General features: G+C 39.9%; 1 long non-coding RNA gene across 5 annotated transcripts; it reads right to left on the bottom strand.

Moving 5' to 3' along the window:
* Positions 1 to 6,337: 6,337 nt before the first annotated feature.
* Positions 6,338 to 20,632, bottom strand: LOC142080843 (uncharacterized). 5 transcript variants are annotated; one of them, XR_012673141.1, is made up of 5 exons: positions 15,554 to 20,632; positions 14,597 to 14,688; positions 11,193 to 11,294; positions 10,797 to 10,943; positions 6,338 to 10,337 (listed from the first exon to the last, which is right to left on the bottom strand). It is a non-coding gene; the product is annotated as an uncharacterized LOC142080843 (long non-coding RNA). The 5 variants fall into 5 exon arrangements; XR_012673139.1 differs by having other exon boundaries at positions 10,797 to 11,294; positions 15,554 to 16,063; positions 18,054 to 20,632; XR_012673138.1 differs by having other exon boundaries at positions 10,797 to 11,294; positions 15,554 to 18,137; positions 19,556 to 20,632.
* Between the last annotated feature and the right edge of the window lie 66 nt (positions 20,633 to 20,698).

Genomic DNA, 20,698 nt, shown 5'->3' with positions numbered 1-20,698 from the left:
TGGAGAAGGCCTAATGCTCTGGATGTTTACCTGAACATTATTGGTGCCTCCTCACTGGAAACAAAGTTATCATCAATGCTGTTTTTTGCTAGCCTCTCTTGCTTCCAAGCAAATACGATAGACTGCAAGAAAAACTTTTCAGTTCCAGCTAAATGAGCAACAGGTCAGCTCTAAGTATAATAACTATAAGCTCTAAGCATAATAATATAAGACATTTCCAAACATCCAAAGGATTGTGTTTCATGAATAAGCTGCTTTAAATGCTATTTAAACAAACTTATCCACCACTAATACCAATGTTGACATTGCCCTGGATTTATAATGCATTTACAAAGGTCATTAATATTGTCATCATCAAATATCCAGCATTTCTTCTCTGAAAGGAGAGGATTTTTGTTTTCTTATATTTGATCTGATAATATGAAAGAGAAACATTTCAATTTTTTTTCTGCAAACATTTTTGACTCTCTGTTCTAATTCAAGACAAAAATAAACCACATATATTCTGAAACCTCAGGAGCTCAGTTTTTTAAGCAATCTTAATCTACTGTAAAGACAAACTATTTTGAATGTTTCTAGGAAGATTTCTAAGTGCAAATTAGCTTGTGTTAGCAGAACACTTGGTGTTACGGGAAGAGAATACCAAATACAAAACACTAAGGCAATTTTCCACGTCCACCCTTTTCTTCCCTTCAAGATATGGCAAATGCTTCTAGTCTCTCCACCATACTGACACCGTAACTTCATCTGGGGCATATTCAGCCCACCATTATCACAGCTGAGCATCAAAGCAGTTGGTGGGCTTCCTTTATTTGCTTCACCTATAAAGGATGGTGGCATCAGGTTCCTGTAGCCTCACATCGGACTGATCCTGAACACAGACCTATTTTTGAAGGCAATATGACTTATTTTCACACCAGTTCTCACTCCCTAATCTAATCTCTCTGCTCTAATAAGGGTGTTTCCATGTGGAGTCCTTTGACAAGGTAGCAAGGGAACATATTCATTTTAACACTGAAATTCTACAGTAAACCAGATGCACTGATGAGAGCTATCACTGAGTGGGAGCATCCCAGGCCAGTAACTTGGCATAATTACCCTCAGTACTGTGGGTAGCGGCACTCACATCTACCTCCATTCTGATCTCTACCTTGCTTACAAGTAATCTTACTACAATTTGAGAGAATAGGCAATAACATCTACAGAACAAGACTGGACGTATCAAATATTTACTTGAAGTCATTCTAAAATGCATTAAAGGTGAGATGCACACAAAGGTTAGAAAATCTGAATAGGACATCCTAACAAGTCTTCAATAACTACTGAAAAAAACATCAGCACTCTAAGGGAAATAGGGTTAAAATTTGAAAATGTAAGTTTTTCCCTATGTTTTCAGGTTGTTTTAAAATAAAATTTAAAAAAAAAGAAAAACTTCCTCTTCACTTTGAATAGTTTAAACCAAAACATCATGGACATCCAGGACTCATGGACATAACTAGTTGAAGACTGGATTCATTTTCTGGTGTTTTCCTTGGAACTAGGATGAAGTTGAAAATTAAATGCTCAACAGCTTTGCTCAGGAAGAGAAAGGTCTGTGGGACTTAAAGCCTAGTGCATTAGATGCTCAATGGAGAGTTGTAACTGAGATGCCCACTTGACCACAGACCTTTGGCTCACTCAACAGATACTGGAAAAGGTATTACAAAACTTGCAGACTCTTGCAAAAATTCTGTTTTGGAAGGCAAATACTTTAGCCTCACACAAGTTTAGAAAAATAACTAGGCCAGTACAAAAGGATGTTTACTGTATTATATTTCCCTTTTAAACGTGAGCCTTGTTTCTTTTATTAAAATAACAGTATGTATGTGCTTTATCCAGGTTAAGTTATCATTTCATCAACAAACAAGTACTGTAGGTCCCACCCGCCCAACTGTGGAAATACCCCAAGTAAAAGAAAATAATAGCAGTAAAGGAACATCTCAGCTTTATTATTTGATTTTTCTGAAGTGCATCGTTTGTGCAACTCACTTGCTTTGCCCATAACACCCTTGGGAGCAGTCAGGGTGGCTACAAGAATCACAGAATCTGTCTCACGCTTGCCTTCACCCACTTGGCTGTCTCACAGGCAATCCAAGGCTTGACACACCAAGTTTACTCACGAAGTCTGATAAGCTCAAAAGGGCATACTCCAGCCATTTCTGAAGCTGCTGTTCTGGTTTACTTTCAGCACAGCGGGTAACTCAGGTTTTGATAATCTACAGCATAACAATATATGTTATGTGTGATTTGAAGCTGTTGTTCATGAAGAAGTAGAGCATGGCCATCCACACGGTACTTAGTCATTCATACCACTAAGCTTTCTTTATTGAGAAAGGTGTCACAAGGCAAGAGAACAGGAGAGTACAGGGCCACTTCAGCTAAAGCGAAAAGATAATGCAAAACCTGAAGTAAAGCTCTAATCTAAAATGCATAAATTGGTGTCTAAGGAGTATTATGTACATTCTATTGTACACTACACCAGCTGGAATTTTCTTCATTCAGAAGGCTCTTGCTTAGTCACACGAATATAGCTTTACATGTATTAATTGGGGAGGATCACACTTAAGCCAGAGGAACTCTGAGGCAATGGAGTTACACCAGTTGAACTGTGGTGTGAAAGAGACATTGACAACAGGGTCAAGCCTTGTGTTTAAATCAGTCCACCACAGAAACCCTTGTGCATAATAGCCATGGGTATAGCACATTAAAAATACATTGCAAAAAGGGAAAAAATGCCATGCTTTATTTTGTAGCTACCAAAACCTCCTTTTTCTCCTTTGCCATGTGCAAGTCATTGCTAGAAGAGCCTCTTTGTTCAGGCCAAGAAGGCTGGCATGAGGAAAGGGAGGTGCCTGGTCCCTAAACATGCGAACCCATTAATATTACTGATAGACTATTCTTTAAAGAGATCCATCTGTTTCTTATTTGGCATATTCAGAATAGTAGCTTGTTACATTTTCACAAGAATCTGTGTGATCCAAGCAAAGCAAAACCTCATGTAATGAAAGAAAAAGAGAGAATACTTATTAAAGGATCCCATCCATGTTGTACAACTTAAACATCCATCTCCAAAATGGCTTCAGCCTGTTCCATTCACAGCTGTCAAATTTCTTTGCTTCAGGGGGCAGGGGGTAGAAGGCTACTTATTTCCCTTCAATTTTCCAAAATATGCATAAAAGTAACATCTCCTAAGTCCAGAATAAATCTTCTCTTCTTGCGAGTCAGTATGAAATGCTGCCCTTCATAGCTGTATTACAAACAACAGGTTCCTTCAGTCAAACTCCTAAGCTGCCCCTGCAAGAATTTAAGCTGAAGGCAGGAGCTGAGGTATGATGAAGTCAGGTCAGGACCAATCTATGATAGTAGGTATCTGTGTTTGGATAACAACAGTTGCAAATATTATTCTGAGCTGAGTGTGGAAGTATAGAAGACACGCTGCCAAAGGCAGGAAAGAAAAACATGTCCCAGCGTACAGACGGGGTCTTTCTTCAAGTATTAAGTATATGATTTCCTAACAACAGAAAGAGCTTGTGTTCAGCTTGTACTATATATATAAGCTTGCTCAAATGCCTGAAATAGTCCGGAGCATCATTTCTTAGTAAATGCAGCCAATATAAAGTTATTCAGAATCTAGTGCTTCTGTTTTACCCTAACAAAGAATTAAACCTAACTATTCACACTATTTATCAGCACTGCCCCTTCTTCCGGCTGGTACTTAAATCAACATTGCAAAATGTTATATGCTTTCCTGATTTATAAAGTCATTTAATTGTATTCTCAATTTTGGTGATGCGTATTATCTATTGACAACATCTATGCATAAGTATTTATATATTTAATATACTATTTAATGCAATGACAGGATGAGGTTGCAACAACCAAACCTACTTCTGAACCAACAGACACTGAGAATTCAAGACATAAATATGATCAGAGTAAAAATTAAGTACTAAGACTGGGGTCCTGAGAGATCATTTGATTTTCAGAGGCAATATTATTTTCAACAAGGTTTCTATGATGCCTACCACTCATTTTATGCAGCTGTAGGTTCAGGATGCTGCCACGAGTCAGCTGTAAGCAACAAAAGTAGATAATGCAGTTAAATGCCATTACCATTAACCTCCAAATAATTGCTTTTTTTTAATTGCCATATAAGTGTACACAAGAAGCATTATTCTTCTTTTTATAGAGAAGTACTTATCCCATGGTCATGAAGAAAGATATTAAAACTGATGTGATATAGAAGCTGCTGAAATTTTCCTGAGTCTGCAGACGCTCCAAACTCACAGTCAGCAAAATCAAATGGTCATCAGGATTCAGAAATAAGAATTGTCATTGAAACAAATTATTTTAGCAGCAGAACCACAAGCTGATGTGCTGCTTTTTCAGTTTCAAAATGAAAGAGCAGTTAGTCACTTTCAAGGTACTCAAGAGGTGCACGAAAACCAAATGTCCTCTGCCTTCAACTGCAAACTGCTTGTGCCTGACAGAAAGCAGCGTGCAGTCCTGCCCCCCATCACAAACCTTCACTCCTGCCTTGACTTCAAGCACAAAGGACAGCACCACAAGCCCCTGTTACACCCTACTCCACTGCCAAAATCCCTTAATTGATCTTCTACAATGCACTGGTGCTCTGTCATTCCAAAAATAACACTGGTGTTATGCTTCAAATTTAGGATTTGAAACAATACAAAATGAACTGGATAGCAAAAGAGTGCTACTGATTAGCATAGACAGCAAGGGATGAAACTCAGAGTGCTCTGTTACATGAAGGCTAATACATGAGTAGGGCATTTAATTTTGGTAATACATTTGGCTAATGTATTACCAAATACGTTGTGCTAGTTTGTGCGTTGCCAGTTTGCAATATGGGTGGAAGGAGGTCTTGGCACAGAAGATAGAAAAGAACTCTGATTTCCTAGACTGGAAGGATAATGGGATGCATCTTTCAAAACTATAACTTGGAAAAAGATGCATCATGAAGCACCATCCCTCTCTGGGACTACAGAGAAGTGCTGATGCTTTGCAGAGGCCACTGCTAATTCCTCCAGCTCAGAAGATAATATGCAGGATATACAGGCACACTGAAATGGAGAAAATGTATTTCCCTTCCACTGTCAAGCAATGAAGACATCTTGATCCCAGAGACAGTGTTAATCAGTCTCCAGACAGATCTCAGACTATTTATTACAATTTCAAAACTTTGCTTTAAAAAAAAAGAAAAGAAAGAGTGAAGAGAGACCTGAGAATGCATATATATCTTAAAGTGTATCCTTAATGTCATCTGAGCTTCGGAATGTGTTGTGCTGGAATTACTGTGACTGAATAACGTGCTGGAAGCCCCATTGAAGCCAGGCATCCCCACACAAGGCCTTCACCTTTTTTGTTGGAAAACTTGTGATACAAGCTATTATGTAAAGATAATATCTGCATTAGAAAATCTCAGCTCTTTTCAGCTAAGCCTGAAACAGAAGGGTAGAGCTATTTTCAAGTCTGAAAAGCTATAAACCTGTATTTAATTCCAGAAAGCTGACGATTTAAAATTTCACTTCTGGTCCAGCTGCGTTATTGTCATACAGCACACCAGAGTCATGTACTTCCAGGTAATACCCTACAACAAAGGTAATGTAAAAGGCAGTTTCCAATACCTGCTTTCATTGGAAGCGTGGTTCATTCCTGAGAACAAAGGACAGCACCTCTGCCATGAGGAGCCCTTTCCTTCTGGAGGCCCAGGCTGCCTCACAAGAATATATTGTTAGAAAAGGCTGTGTCTCCTGGACACAATGGCAGTATTTCTATGCACTGTGGGTAGCAAGGGCTCACCGCAAAGTCTGCATCAGGGTGCCACATGGGACGGCAGCTCCCGGGAGCAGGGGCACCAGTAGCGGTGAAGGGCTCTCCAGGGGTCCATCAGGGCAGGGCCTCACCAGCCAGGGCCTGTCCCACCACCCCAGCCAGGAGTGAGCAGCCAGGGGCACTGGGGCAGCTCCAGCCCCGGGCATCAGGCACCTCCCTAGGGACTGGTACAGGCCGAGGCCATGCCAGGCTGTGGGCCTGCAGGTGGGCCTGACTCGGCAGGGCCCACGGCCGGGCAGCGCAGGGCCACGGGGAGCTGGAGACCGACCCTGCTGCGGCGTCGCTGGGGCAGAGGCTGACGGCCCCAGGGGCTGACATGGGTCCTGGGCCGAGGGCAGGGTGAGGGGAGACCCGGGGGGGGTGGGCGGGGACACTGGGGCCTGTTGGTGCTCCCAGGGCCCTGACACTCTAAAGCTGTACTCATTAATGATGACTATGGAAGTATAGCTGAGTAAATTATGCAATTTTATTAATAAAACACATTTAAAATATTACCAAACAGTAGGATTACGAGATATTAAAGCTACTAAAAACACTAGTACTTTGTTCACATGTAAGGTAACATACATCTACTAACTGGTAGACATTATACAGTAGTGCTCGGTTGGAGGAGGGAAGGGAAGAGCCTGCTGAGTGCAAGGCCTTTTTGCTTTCAGAAGGGAAGAAACCCCTTCCCGCTTCTTTGATGACTTCCTTATTCAATCCCTATGAACCAACCCCTCTTTTCAGAGCTCTGAACACCTTAACTTGGATTTCTCTTCTCACATGGGAGAGAAGCATAAGGATTTTCACTGGAATAATTTGGCAGTATTTGTGCAGACCTTACCCAGCCCTTGGTGCTTCCACCACTGGGGCCTCCTCCATCTCCAGCCTGCAGAGCAGGTGGGTCCTCTGGCTGCAGGGCACTTTGTGCCTTAGTTTCTTCCTAGCAGAATAGATGGTCCATTCAGTCAAATCATGAAAGGAATTTATTTCTAGGGTATTGCGAATATATACAAATATTGCCATCAAGAGTGAAAAAAATCCAGTGTTCATTTCCAGATATAACAGCCATCCAGACTTCTTAAAGCAGGGTTCATTAATAATCCTTCACTGAAGGCATCAAATTTTGTCCCATCAACACAACCCTGGTCATTAGTTATAGGAAAATAATCCTTCTTAACAGATGTAATGGAAAAAAGCATTCAGTGTGTTAAGGAAATTAATTTCTAACATACATGTAACTCATGTCTACTTGTTTACAAATTGTGAACCAGTAACTGCCATGAAACACTATGTATGTGAAATATAGAAACACAAAACACAGAACTATTACAATCCCAAGTACTTGTAGAGGAAGAAGAATCCCCACTCAGACCACCACAACACTCTCACTGTTGTCTTATTGCACCAGTGGATAAAGACAGTTGCCCAAAATCTATGTCTCACTCTAATGCATCAGTAAAGTAACTCATACCTTAGGCAATCATACCTTAGACTTCTGGAAAGTATTGGAAGCCTGGGTTTAGTGTTGGAAGTGAGAACAGGGCTTTCATAAAGAAGAGAGATGGTCACAACTGACAATCCATCAAAACTGAAATTATTCCCAGAAGAGCTTCCTGTCCTCAAAAAAATCAGAAAAACAGGTTTTGAAATTCTAGAAATGTGCCATTTCAACATTTTTAAAACAAAAAGTCTTGGTTTTGCAGTTAAAAGCATCTTCTCCTGTTGAAACTTAATTTAGTTTATATTAAAAGGTTAAAAAAGAAAAAAAAAGGTCAGCATTAAAATGAAATATGTTTGTTTGTTTCTTAAGTTACTCATATATTCAACTGAGCCCCATGCCAGGCCTAAAATTTCAAAATCAACAGAATCATTGTGGGACAAGAAAACTGTTTTCTGTATATCCACACAACAAAGGGAACATTAGCAGTTCAAGCTCTTCCCAGTCTCCTTGCAGTGTGGCTCAAAAATTACTTTTGAGAACCATCTCCATGAACGGAAACATAGTGTAGACCTCCAACCTTTCAAATGTTTAGCGACTTCTTATTCCCCTCCCCTTTTTTTTTATTTTTATTGTTATACTTTTTAGAAGAGGGCTACACTTTAGGGGGGACTAAAACCAAGGAGTTCTTTTAAGCAAATCAACCCAAAATTGTTCTTGTAGATTCATGAAATCAAAGTATTAAACATACACACCTGTATTTTACTATGGCCTTTGCATGGCAAATAGATTAGCCACTGTTGATGCTGAAACTGTTGACAAACTGGGTGGTTTTTTTTTAAAAGGATAATATATTTTAAATGCTTAAAAGCAGTCAGAGGCCACTCCTATTTTTCAGCATCCAGCTTTTCCAATCATCTTTTCTCAAGAGCACAAAAGGCAGTAGCAAGAGAAAGTTGAACTTACTTGAATCAGCACAAGTTATAAATTTATGAAACTTAAGACCAGAAAAGACTGCTTGATAAAGCAATCTGAATGCCAGCATATGACAAGCTATCAAATTTCCTTTGGGCTCTCTTATATTGTGCTCCCTTCATCGTATCTGAGTGACACACTGTGTTTGGCTAAAGCATGTCTTACAGACAGCTCTCCAGCTGAGGGACAGTTGAGATATTTATTTAGGCACAACATACATATGTAGAAGAAGCGAGCCACGAAGAGAGTTTTGGACACTCACAGAAACAAGTGTAACTAGCCATTGACTACAATCTAAAAACTAAAAATCTGCCTCTGGAATTATGGGTATCCATTCTGGACACAAAATCATCAGCTTTGCCTGAAATAGTTGAAAAGCTATACCATGATGTTTTGTCAGATCTCCTAGTGTTAGTTAGGACATCCGAACTATGCTGTCCTAGCTGTGCTGCCAAACCCACCCCTGTGGGTGGAAGACATACTGGCACAGGAGTAATTTTGTCTTATGATTAATGAGACGGTTTAACCATACTGAAGGAATACCTTTTGTGACCATTGTGGTGATTGATGATACCAGTATATGCTATACATATACTCAAAGCCCTTTGTAGTGTAGGCTACAGGCTTTTTGTCAAAGAAACAGTTCAATGGAGTTAAAAAGATGATGTTTGAGAGGATCACGAAATGGTAAGGTCTTTCTTCCAAGCATGTAGTCACTTAATTCATTCTTTCTTTATAGAAGAAAGAAAATCTCAACATTGAAGAACTATTTCTTTTCATGTCCAGCTGTTCAGTCAAGTACAGGTTTCCCAAGCTTCCAACTGTCCCATTAGATTTAAGTTTCTGCAGCGCCCAATGTCCCAAAACACTGGAAATCTGGGAAAAAAATGGTTTAGCTGTTCTCAACTGGAGGACTGTGGGGGGAGGCGGGGGGGGGGTGGAAATCTTCTTTTAAGGTTCTCTTTTCAACAGTGTGCCAGATCACCCTACAAGGAGGAGAAAATTAAAGTTTAGCTTACAAATGATCTACAAAAATGAGAAGTATCTTAGAATTTCCTTCATGGATTGTCTTTTATTTCACTGAGTGAATCTAGCTTACTTATTTCAGATTTTAATGACTGAAATACATCAGGTAGGAAAGCAGCAGCGTGCCATGCTTACTTCTTTATACATTCTTTCATGAACTGAAGTACATTAAGCTTTGGGGGAGAGGAAGGGTCTCTTTAGTCCTCAAAAAGGGATTTCCAATATTGTAAAATCATGGTAGTAATATGACTTGTAGTGACAGAAACATGTAGAAACAGTACTACAGTCTGTAATTTTTTAAAATACTTTGGAATAATCTACCCCAAATCAGGAGATGGATTCACATTGCTGCTATGGTCATCACTACTTCTAAGGAGTTCTTTGTAACAGTATTTGTGAAATTATACACCTATAGCTCTTAAGGCTAGAAAGGACCATATAGAATATCTCATGTTCCCTTCTCTTCAGTACAACCACATAATTTCACCCAGCTGTGTCTCCATTGTTTGCTAAAGCATACCATCCACTCTCAGTTTGAAGACTTCAGGAAATGGTAAGCTCACTGTTCCTCTTAATAATTTGTTCCAGTGGCTGATAACTTCATTGTTAGCAACTGAGGAGTATAACACTAATCTAGGTGGCAACCAAAAAATACTGGGAATAGCGCTACATGTTTAAACGATGGTATTCGAGATAATTAATATCCTTCTCACCAGGTCTGTTCATCATAAAAGCAACAGGGCTTTGAGAATTTTTTTTTTAAGCAACCACTACTTTTGTGAATTTTTCTCATTTGTTTCTCATCATTTGGGTTTCTAGAAGCTTATAAAATTTGGAGGCAAATCCACATTCTGGTTTCCATCTCCATAGGCCACAATGCTTTCAAACAATGACTGATACTTTCTTCTGTAGCTTTCCGTGATTTCCATGCAGCCTTTTTTCATGATAGAATGGAAGCCGCCTTCTCACAATGAAATTATTCCCATATGGACTCACTGCTGAAAATTAATGAGAACTCCTGCACATGCACAAAAAAGGAATAAGAAATGTGAATATTTTTGGGGATGCCACAAAACACATTTCCAGATAAAATAATAGTTTGCATTTTTGCAGACCTTTCCATCTTCAAAGCATTGGGCATGCATTCATCATCAGCAAAGATTAGTGAAATTAAATGTCATAAACGTTATTTTACTGAGGTTCTGCTTCACCATCACTGTCAGACTTAGGTGCTGCAGTTCAAGGGGTGATAAAACTATTATGTATGACTGACAGACTTAGTCTCTGTAGTGCACCCCACTTTGACAAGTACATTGCCAGCAGAATTCTTGGAAATCTTACTCCCTGGAACAGGGTTAGGATATGGAAAGAGTGTGTCACACAAAGGCTGACTGCTACCATATATTAAGACCAGGTGATCTTAATGGGTGGGCTACAACCCTCTTATCTTCCCTCCCTCTGTAAAATCTGTACTTACTTTGAGGCTTTACCTTTACAAGTTCTGAGTCCTTTATTAGAAGCTGAAGCTCAGCAGCACAGAGGATTAGCCTTTTTGTCTCATTCATTGCTAGGCCTGTCTGAAGTCCCTTTTTTCTGTAAGAGGTGCTTATTGATGGCAGAAGTCCTGTGGAAGATAATTCTCAGAATACATCCATACACGGCAACGGACCACAGTGCAGAGACTCCTGAGCAAACCTGACAGCTGCATACTGTCATACAGTCCCACAGCATACTGCAGCACTATGCAGAGATGCTGTTAAGGTCCCAAAAGCAGCTCAGACATGTTTTTATGGCCCTGCACCCAACCAAGTCAGCTCTACCTCTACTTCAGAGTCACCTTGATACAGCCCTATCAGTTCAGTGCCCATCTCACCATGACCGCAGCACCTCCGTAAGAGTGACACATGGCCGGGAACTGCCCACTGCAGTGGATTGTTACAGCAGACAGCACTTCAGAAATGAACGCACAATAATGCTGAAAAGAAAGCAAGAAAGTACTTTAAAGTTTTAAGTTTATCATCTGTTACACTGAGAGAGAGGGAAGCCTAAGTTTGACTGATTTGATCAAACGAAGCAATTCAAGCATCTTCTACCTAATTTTAGGCCAAGGAAAACTGCAGCAATGCAGAAGCAGCTGATAAATCAAAAGCAGAAAAATAGGAATTAAAGCTCAGTTCAGGCCTTTCATCTTTATTACCCTTCTTTATGTGCATATGGTAGGTGTTCAACACTTTCCAAGTCCGTATGATACTCACTTGTGCTTCAGGAGCTGTAGAGCTGTAGTTGTCTATAAAAAGGCAACCTAACAGTTTCCTGTGACCGAGAGTTGAATGTGTTATTTGTTACCAGCTGGTTCATGGATAGATTGAGCCCAAGTCTTGGCTTTAAGTGATCAGACTTACTTTAAACCACTCCCTCACAGGGTGAATTCATGTATAGAGAGAATCCTGGCGCAATATTTTATTTCTGACTTATGGTATATGACTCTTTTTTTTTTTCTAAACCACTATTAAAACCAGAACCTATAATACGCCAAATGCAGACTGCATTTTTTGGAAAGCTGATACTAAACGTAACAGTAAATGAACCCTTCTGAAAGGTTAAAGTTGCTTTCATATAAAACATTTTCTACCAGGAAATGGAAGTGGAATGTTGAACTAAGCATTTAACTTGAAAGAACTGTGCACAGACTCCAATGGTTGCATTATCCTTTAAAATAAAAAAAGCAAAAGGTTTTTATGAGCATACATAGCTCTAGTTTCATAAAAAAGGTATTATGGTGACAAGGTAAAATGAATCTCAGTATTTTGGATGCTTCTTTTAATCTTCCAACAGCTCCCTCCCTATGCATTAACCATTCTAGGGTGAGGTTTTGCAGTATGGCTGAATTCATAGAATCATAGAATCATTTGGGTTGGAAAAGACTTTTAAGATAATCGAGTGCAGCCGTAAACCTAACACTTCCAAGTCCACCAGGAAACCATGTCCCTAAGTGCCACATCTACACATCTTTTAAATACCTTCAGGGATGGTGGATGACCACTTCCCTGGGCAGCCTGTTCCAATGCTTGATAACCCTTTCAGTGAAGAAATCTTTTCTAATATCCAATCTAAACCTCCCCTGATGCAACTTGAGGCCATTTCCTCTCATCCTAAATGTTCAGCTCCTATCCAGGACAGAGTTCAGCTCTATGTAAAGGACGTAAAAGAAAGCTGTGGAGGATAGATTTGCAAAGAAGATTCCCTGGCAGAGCTGATTGCAGGAAACAACACAACACTGCCAAGAGACCATCGAGTACTAGCTAGGAGAGTGCACTGCTGGGGTCTCATCTTCCCCATGAACAGAAACCTCAGCAGCTGTCTGACATCAGCCCTAGGGATACTCATTCCAGAGGGCCAGAAAGCAGTGTCCTTGATTAGGAGTTAAGGCCATTTCTGCTTTAGTCCCACCTCTACTGTGCCACCACAAACAAGCTGCATCACACCCTCAGTTACCCCACCTATAAAATGAGGACAGTGACATTTACTTTATTGGGTAAAGTATTTGAAGGTACATCCCATGAGAGAAGCTTCTATTTACAGTACTTCTATTATACTTTTTTTTCCTTCAACTGTTGTGGACAGTTGCTGTGCGCAGGAGCTGCCTATCTAACAGTCCTGCTCCCTCCACTTCTCCCTGCATCCTTCCTTCCCTGGCATGCAGGCCCATTCCTTCCCTTCCACTTTCTCTGATTTTCATGTGGCTCCTTGGTGAACCCAACTGGATTACTAAACCAAGAGAAAACTATTCATGGTTTTATTTTGCTGGGTTAGTTTTCTACCAGCTGGCAAGGTGAACCAGCTCTAGGGGTGATACAGAAATCAGAGCTAGTGCAGAAGAAGCAATGGCTGAGAACAGCACTCCTAGATTTTTGTGGGAGACTTCAAACCCTTAAAGCACCCATTCTAAATAACGTGATTGCCTCTTACAAATACACTTACTATTTGAGATTGTGGACCTGTTGCACTAGCTTCTGCAAAAAACTAATGAAAGAAAGTAATCGTACCAAACAGATTTAGAGAGATGTACAAAGACAACAAAGATAAATGGCAAACAGATGTAGCATAGGGTGGCTGCCCATTCTCAGGAGTAGACACTCCTGCAGGAGGGCAGAGACACATGCATATATTATATTAAGTGATCAAAGAGTGTCTCTTTACTGGATACAGTCTTCTGCTCAAGGAAGAAAAAAAAAAAAAAAAAACACCAAACCCACAACTTTACACAGTTTCCTTGACCCTTGATTTTGATTCCTTCATCATTCAGGGTGTGAGGGAAGCCATTCAAATGAGCTTGGCACATTGAGCTACTGCTGATTTGCCAGATTCCAGTGTCCTCAAGTGTGACACAGCGTTATTATTCAGTGTCCTGTATTTAAAATCAGAAGTGATTTAGTCTGGCTCTCTGCCATCCCACTTGCTGACATGTTGACACCATGTAAATAATGCATAGCTGTGTGACCACACTATTTTCATGCCACATGCTGAGAGAAACAGACAACACCTGCTATTATTATTAGTCACATCTTAGATACCTTGGAAATCTGCAAAATGAACATCAAAATTAATTCAAACATGTTGTGGTCTCCAGCTCCAAACTCCTTCATTAGGACTCAGAGGGAACCTGTGCATCCACTGTGATTAAAGAAATTGCTGATTTACATCTCACATCCTTTAAAAGTCACCCTTCTAAGACTGTTGCTAAATAACTGAGCTTGTTAACTGACACAAGAGTTTCAACCAGCAAGATTTTTCTCTGTACACTGTTGACTGAAAAGGCCACCATTTTACAAGAAAGCTCAAAGAGCAACAAAAACCCAGTTCTAGACTGCAAAATTCTAACTATCTAATTAATATCAGACACTGCTCCCTGCTTAGCCAGACATTAGCCAGTCTACTTCTACTCTTCTGATCATGTCAAAATGTAAACCTACCAATGTTGTCAAGGCATGCTCATTAAACCAAAGTGAAATTGTGGTTTTCACTGGGGAACATTGTAAAGCAAAGATAGCACATCTGATATGTCACCTACTTCTTACATGACCGTCTTTTATCATCTAAATGTCATACAATCTCAGTCATATTGAGAGCAGACAGCAATATATACTGCTTTTCACAGGGCATTTAACAAGGTTGAAAGTTATTATCTATATCACTCATCCCCAACTATCGCTACATACACCCTCCTTTCCAATCTTGTGACTGCCAAGCAGAGAAAGTGACTGATCATATTTTTACCTTTTCACGATGTACAACAGTGGAAAACTTGCTTGTCTTCTTCATTTCACTGAGCCTATGCTGTCAGAGCAGGACCATGGTACGCATTTTTCCTGTGAAGACACACAGAAGTAACTGTTAAGTCAAGAGAGACAACAAAATACAACAAATGATGAAAATAAAAATGAAGTCTTTATAGTTCAGAAATTGGGATGGATGTGTTGTTGTGAAGAACTCACCTCAGTCCTCACTCTGTGGCCAGCACTAGGGAATTGCACCTATGCAGATATGCAGTTCCCTACAGACTTTAGATTCCCAAAGCCTGAAATAAAAGAATATCTGGCTCCAAACCACTGAACTGTGCAACTAGATCATAATTTCTCAGGGAAAATCAGATATACAGCTGAAAATGCCTTGCCCAAATAAATTCCTTTAGAAACTTTGGAAACTAGCAAACATAACAAAGAAAGGGAGGGGTTCTTTTTTTTTTTTTTCCCAGCTCCTATGAGACAGTCAGAGCACACAGAAATTTAGTTTCTTTCTGCTCAAGGGTGAATACATTGGACAATATGCTGTACTTGTCCACATTGTTCGAACGGATCAGCATTTTGAGAGTCCCAGATCGAGACCAATTCCTTCTGTTTTCTCCATTAAGAAGACCAGGAATCTTGTGGTCTCTTTTCAAAGGAATGTCTTTGTCCAGAATCTTGCCTCAGAGATTTATTTGCACTATGTTATTTAGAACAGAAAAGAACACTGGAATGACTTCCTAATTTCTTTAGTAAATCTGTTCTCAATCTACTTTATTCCAAGCATTTTTATAGACAGTTTCTTACATGATGTTCTACTCTGAAGCTCTGTAATTACACACACACACTGGTCAAACTTTCTCTTGACCGGAACAGACTTGTAGTAACTCCAGTAAATTGAAAGGAAAAGTTTGGGGAAAAGAGCAAGTTGGTTGAGAAGATAACTTACTGTTCAAGATGTGATTTCTGTTCTGACAGTTGCTATGGGTAATGTAGATGCCCCTCGCACAGAAGTGAGAAAGCCTGTCTTGTGGAGGTTTTGTAGAGTTTTTGTTTTGCCTGGGGTTTGGATTTCACAAGGCTAACTAGATTGCCCTTGTCTAGGAAACCCCGGGGGTAAAGCCAGATGGTGTCTGTGTGCAAGCTGGAAAGAGTGAAAACTGGGAGAGGGTAGTGGCTGAAAAACAGGGAATAAAACCCACTGAACTAGATGAGCGGGTAAAATATAAAAAGTTAACAAGAAGCTATGAAGTGGCGTGACAAGGGTAATGAAGTGTGCTCGCCACAGGCAAAAACATGAGTATTTTGAGGGGAATGTCAAATGTATTTGGACTTTTTTTCTAAAGTTCATTCAAAGCTTCTTTCAGCAAGGTTTTCTCTCTCCCTCCTCAATGGAAGTCTTGTGAGAATTCTATAAGCTTCAGAAAATTCCTCTCAATTCTTGTTGCCAGATATATACCTGTATATGCAAGAATAAATTAATTATTCCAAACAAGTCCAGTACTAGACAAGTAGCAAGTAAAAATAGCACAACTTGCACATTCTTACTAAGAGCTAGCTCAGCAGCCAGCAGCACTGCCTGAATGGTCAACTATAAAAGCTCCCGTTACGTGGTGACCTGATTTGACTGTTTCCTCTTCCAAAATGTCCCACTTAAGCGACTCAAAATGTACAGGTAAGTCTCATATTTTGTGCAGCTGAAAGCGTGTCAAGACTGAAAGAGCAAAATCAGGCTAAATGTGAGCTGCTGACAGCAGTAATGAGTCTTTTTGAGAGGAAACGGTGCGCTCTTCCTGTCATCATGGTTTCTCTCTCGATGGTGGAGGGGGAAGGAACAAAGAAAATAGAGACTCTGCCACATTCAAAGGCAAGATCTTCCGATGGTGAGGCTTTCTTGCATTTTATCTGATGTCCATATTTACAAACTTGAGCACATGTGGTTTCACAGAAACGTTCAGAAGGGAAGATGGAGGCGATGAGCAGCACATGCATGACCTGTTTCCTGTGGTGGTTGAGAAGGGTGTGCTGGATGCCAGGCTAGGCTGGTGGGGTAGCAGCGAGAGCTGTGGCACACAGTCGGTGACACTGTCGGAGTAGTGGCAAGAAGCTGGTTGTGAGGGCACAGGATGCACATACGTACATGAGCCCAATCGGAGTCCAGTGGCAGTTAATTTCCTTGCTTATAAGTTGTGTCGTTTGCAGACCAGTTTCAAGTGACACAGAAGACAGCATTTTTTTATACCCATAATGATTATTGCCCCATCCATACTGCATTTTGAACATTTTCTGTGATAAGCTAGATTTTTTTTATTTTCCACTATCAATATTTTAGTTTTCACATCTAAAAAGCATGCACAGTTCCACATAGAGGTGTAATCTCTGCTTGATTGTTTACAATTCCAGTGTTATACCCTTTCTTATCTGTTCACTTTGGCTAATGTGGCTTGATGATTTCACTCTGTGTTTTCCCTTTTCAATTGTGTACATCAGATAGCAGATATTCATACTTCCCTTCCACCATGTGACACATTTTTATAATGCAGAGTGACAACATGGCAGACTTACTTTTGCAAAGACTTAGCCTTGATCTACTCTACAGCATTTCTTAGAAACTAGCACCAATTTTTACAGTATAAATTAGGGAATGCAAGGTATGGACGGTACTGTGCTTGCAAATATTAAATTCTACGTGTCACATTTCTGCAGAAAATCAGTACTCACTCAGTTAGTCTGAAGATTCATTTGTTGTTTAAGGCTAATTCTATTTCTGAAACAGCCTCTTTAAAACTGTATTATCTGCTTCATCTCTGTACTAGCCTGCTATCTCTGATATGACTGATGCTTTGGAAGACATTGCCGTGAAAGGAGACTACGTTTGCCGCAGTGTACTTGAAAGCTAACAAACTGTCATCCATCTTCTCTTTTACAGTATGTGCTGGTATAAACAATGGGGAAATCAGAGGCTTATTGAGGCTGCATTGAAAAGTGGTGAATCACAGTTTCACTGAAAATTTGTTGAGGGTGCTAGGCTGTAATTTTAAAGGTGTTCAATGTTCCAGATAAATGTATACTTAGCTTTCTGTGAAGAGCTTAGATACCTTAACTCCACTTACTTCAGCTCAAGGTGAATGCTTTCAAACTCCTCAAAATTGCAATAGGCAACTACTTGAATGTTAAAGGCCTAGATACCCTCAAAAAATCTGAACTTCAGTTCTTGATGACCAGTAGTCTTAGCCTGCTAGCTCAATTCAGTCTTGAACACTGTACTGTATGAATGTTACCTACCTACCCACTAGAACTAGGTCATTACCACCCATCTGAACAGTAACTCAGAAGTGATGAATGAGAAATATCCCTCTTGGCCTGTATTTGAAGTTGTGACATAGAGGTAAAAAGCTAGCAATACCATTATAACCATCCTAACCCTCCAGTCTTACCATCCTTCGTACCTTTAAGTATGCAAAAAATAAATATCTTCCTGACGGTCTTTCCTTAGGCTTGGTATGAGTGATCTGACAACGTCCAGAGAATTGCTATGAAAAGATGTCGTGAAACAATTTTTCATTCTAAGAGCTATTTTTTTATTCTAAATAGACTTTCTTTTTTAATTTCAAGAAAATGTAACAACATTCTGAGCTAGGATCATGTGTCTGAAACTACAGCAAAGCCTACGCACTCCAGTTACAATAAATAAATTTTTTTTAAAAGTTACCTAGTAATAATTTTTTTAAAAGATAGAAGAATTTGTGCTTTTAAGATTATATCAGTGAAAGATCTAGCAAGCCAAAGTGCTTTCCTTTTCCATTCCAACTAAATCATACACTATTTGGGGTAGAAATTTGGCAGGGAACTCTGTTGGATTATCCCTACATTGTGGCTGGACTGATTTCTTTATCCTTTTTTGATAGATGGATGTCTAGCCGAGCCTTGAATATCTTCAGTGGTGCTGATTCCAAAGCTTCATTTGGCAGCTGGTTTCCTTGGCTATGAGTCCTTATGTTTATAAACTTTTCCCTGACACATAATCCTAATTTTCTCCTCGCAATGCTTAGGGCCACTTTTTTTTTCTTTCTTTCTTTCTTTCTTTCTTGTTAACTAATGAGAATAATCAAATATCATCTTTTTTTTTTGTTTCCTTTCTATTGTGGAGAGTAAGAGGTCACTTTAAACTTCCTGGAATTAACACGATTAATTCTCTCAATTTAACATCATACCGTGGGTCTTATTTTGCAAGCTTACCATCACTTTTCTTACATAGCTTAAGATTTAGCCAACTGTTTTTAAACAAAATATCTAAAACCAGTTAGAGTACTTCAGCACGCGACCATAAATTACCATCAACAAGACTAAAGTTTTCCCTTCTCATTATGTATATTTCCATGGATTGTGTTGTATAAACGGTTACACTAGCTGATTATGTGGACCTTTCATCAGGCTAGAAAATGTAAGAGTTTGTAGAGCTGAAAAATATCAGAGCTGCAAAAAGAATGATGCTGATCTTTGAGACAACAGTTGGAGAGACTAATTCTAATCAGTAAAGAAATGAAATAGTAGATCAGTATCAGTGTTAATCCCACTGAATTGGGAGGCTGCTGTCTCTAACCACTACAAGACAATTAAATAGGGTCAGGGAAGGAGAGATTTATTTTAGAGGGAGTAAAGACAATGCGAGAGAAGGAGCAGTGGGCTGCGAATTAGCACTTTGAAAAGCTGCTGAAAAGGAGATGCTTTTAGGAGCTGAAGAAGGGCCTAAAACTGGCTAAAGAGTTTTGGGGAGCTGTTTGTACATTGGGAAAGTACAGAAGATTATGTTAGCCATGCAGCACCAAGCTGCGTCACTCAACAACAGTTCATGGCTGAGGACCCTGGGAGGAAGGAGGCTCAACTGCATCCTGAATGCAGTGAAAGGTGAAGTAAGCTAAGTCCTATCTTTCTTCCAAACAATTCCTACCTGCTTGCAGTTTCTTCCTCGCTATGTGCAGAGTTTTGTGCATTCCCTCCCAAGGTGCGCAGGCATGGTCCTCGGCGCAGTATAGTACATCTTTTCTGGATAAATTCCATTAGGTGCGTTAGAACACAGAAGTCCTTTGGTGGACCTAGCCCTGAGTTGGATTTTCACAAAATCACCATTAAATCAAAAGTAGTAAGTATCTGATAGCTTCTGGCAACTCCTACTAAACACCTGTTTGCCCTAAGTGTCTTTGAACAACTGACTGCAAGTGCCGCGACTGGTCATTGCAGCTTCATGGATCAGACAACAGGATGTGTGAGCAGGCATGTAAAGACGGATCACGATGGTATGACTCTGGGAGTCTTTTCTCTTAACAGGATGAGCACTTGGTTCAGCCTGTGTTTGCTCAAGCTTCCGGACACATCTCATTCTCATCAAACATGCTCACATGACTAACGGGAGCTGTACCAGAGTGTCTCCCATGCAGTCATTAATCTAATTTGCCAAGGCATTCTCACACTACTAACCTGGCATGCATCTTTCTAGTTACCATGTAATCATTTACATTTTGTCAGTAGTTACACAGTACCAAATGTGCCAAGACCATTCAAATATTTTTGATCATTTTTCTAGTTCTGTTCCAACCATGAAAAGTAAAACTCAGCCAATTCCAATTATAAAAGAGCTGCTTCATCTGGGCATTCATCGCTTGCAGTGACAATTAAATAAGTTGGTTTAGAGTAGAAGTGTTATGACCACGGAGTAGAAAACTCACAATAGCCTCAGAGCTGACTTTGTTTGCCAGGTAGCTTTTAGCCACTATACCATTTCCTCTGAGCTGTGAACCCTTTAACCCCTGCATGTGTATCTGGATCAGTGTGTTCAAGGAACACTTATTTCTGCATCTCACTGACCCCTGTCATCAAGCTGAGGATTACCAAGTTCTTCTTTTCACTATAGGACTGTCGCTTTTAGGACGTGGGAAATGTGGTTCCTTTTTTACATAAAGGAAGTCTGAGTAATTCTGTAAAGCCACGAAGACCAAACTCTGCATACACATTTATTCCAACACCTTACATCATTTTAGCTTTTGATGTTCTGATGTTCAAAATAACCTTATTAAAATCACAGAGCTTTTAAGCA

This window comes from Calonectris borealis, chromosome 3, assembly GCF_964195595.1.
Source record: "Calonectris borealis chromosome 3, bCalBor7.hap1.2, whole genome shotgun sequence".
Lineage (NCBI taxonomy): Eukaryota > Metazoa > Chordata > Aves > Procellariiformes > Procellariidae > Calonectris > Calonectris borealis.
The sequence above is the reverse complement of the archived record's forward strand: the minus strand, read 5'-3'. Positions and strand labels throughout refer to the sequence as shown.